This window comes from Solanum verrucosum, unplaced genomic scaffold (genome assembly GCF_900185275.1).
Source record: "Solanum verrucosum unplaced genomic scaffold, falcon-dt-bn FXZP01000018.1, whole genome shotgun sequence".
Classification (NCBI taxonomy): domain Eukaryota; kingdom Viridiplantae; phylum Streptophyta; class Magnoliopsida; order Solanales; family Solanaceae; genus Solanum; species Solanum verrucosum.
The window spans coordinates 1,158,996-1,160,944 of record NW_026020225.1 but is presented as its reverse complement, the minus strand read 5'-3'; positions in this window follow the sequence as shown (position 1 = coordinate 1,160,944).

Sequence of the window (1,949 nt, the reverse complement as noted above, 5' to 3'; positions counted from 1 at the left end):
GGAAAGAGAGGTCGACCCACACCCGATCTACCTCACGGCGCGTATGAGCCATCTGTTAAAAGAGTGAAACAAGTGAGATTTCAAAAAACCAATAACACACAGGTTGCACAAAAGTGATACAAAAGAGAAATATTTCTAAAGACACCGTTTAGTCTCCCAAAAGATAAGACATGTACGCCTTTACACTAATCTGTAGGACTCTACTAGGTATAAGCTCTGTACAAGCGAGACTAGTGAACCTAAGGCTTTGATACCAACTTATCATGACCTGAATCCCCGAGCCATGATGGCACCTACTAAAATCCACCAATAGGTAAGTTGATCCGTACGCAAAATGAAAAGTAGTGAGTACAAGGGTAGAACTAAACAAAAAATAATATTAACAATAAGAAACGGTAGAAACGGAAAGCAAACCCAAAACTATACAGTATAGATATCCTCCTAGAACTTGGAAGTTATAAATATAGAGCTGTTTAAAAAAATAAAGTTCTAAAAGTGGACCACAACAATCCATCTCAAAAGGATAAAGATAAGTTAACATATGTACAGAAGGAGACAAGTTGATTCAGGACGCCAAGTGGTTACCCTCGTCTATAATATCCCCAGGTTGCAAAAGATGGCACGAACTATCATCGCTGGTAGCTGGTACTAAGACCTGCATCATGAAAGTATAGGATAAGTACCAAAACAAGGTACTCAATAGGCATCATAGGTAAACAGAGAAAGAAAGGTAAAGACAATCAGAAAAAATTGAGTCTAGACACAAACAGAGACCAAGAGGATATGAAAAGAAGGCACACGAGCATACCGAAAGTAAATATAAGTACAACTAAAATAAACCTAACTGGACCCCATAACCCTTGAAGGTACACTCATGCGCATGTTTAAATAAAACCCGAACAGACCCCATAAGCTCGATAAGTACACAAAATAACTAAGTCTACAAGAAAGAAGAGTAATCCAAATCCAAATTCAATAACCAATCAACTCCGAGACCAACTAGCAAGAGTAAAAATAAACTCAACCAACAACTCCCAACCCAGCTAGCAAGAGTGACTATCAACCCATGCCGCCCAATTCTACAATCAACTCTAGGGGCATCAACCTCCTAACTAGCTAGAGTGCCTCAGGGTCATGTCAACTCCATAGAGGATCACAGATATCTTGGCCGCCCAGCCTACTCCCAAGGGCGTCCGTTGGTTAGTTAGCAAGAGTGTCTAGGGGAAATATCCACTACGAAGAGGATCTCAAGTATTCTTCAAGCCACCGTTGATCGACGTCCACTCCTGACGATATTAGAAAAGGCTCCAAGCCAGAAGCACTCCAATCCCGATTAAGCACAAACTTCTATGGTAATACATCAAAGACACAAAAATGGGGAGAGTAGACAAAAAGGCTAACAAGTAGCTAAAATGCCCAAGCTAAGGCTTATACTATCAGACCCTAGTCTACTATTCCAGTATACAAGGCTTTATTCCATCAGAAATGACATTGGAAACATACCATAGTCACAAGGTGAATGGGTGTAGGGGAACACTAGTCTATCCTAGACTAAGGCCAAAACATGCTCCAAAAACAAGTAATCAAACAAGTAAATCACATAGCATACTACAACACACATACAACCCTCCACCAACATAGTACTACCTCAAAACAATATAATCAACTCTAGATCCTGGTTTCCAAGAAGAAAGAAGAAATAAATAGGTACCCACCGCCAGTTTACACTCATCATCATGAATTTTACAAATACATGCTTAGTCTAATTAGAAAGGAAGTCGTGGCCAACTTGTAGGATGATCGCGCGCTCTCCAAATAACAAGGCCAGAGATTTTTCCTACAGAAGACCTCTGAAAGATTGTAATGACCCTTCTGGTCATTTTTGTGTTTTTTCTTCTGTGTGTCATTTAGAGTGTTCCTGTAGTGACCCTAAGTCATTTATGACTTGC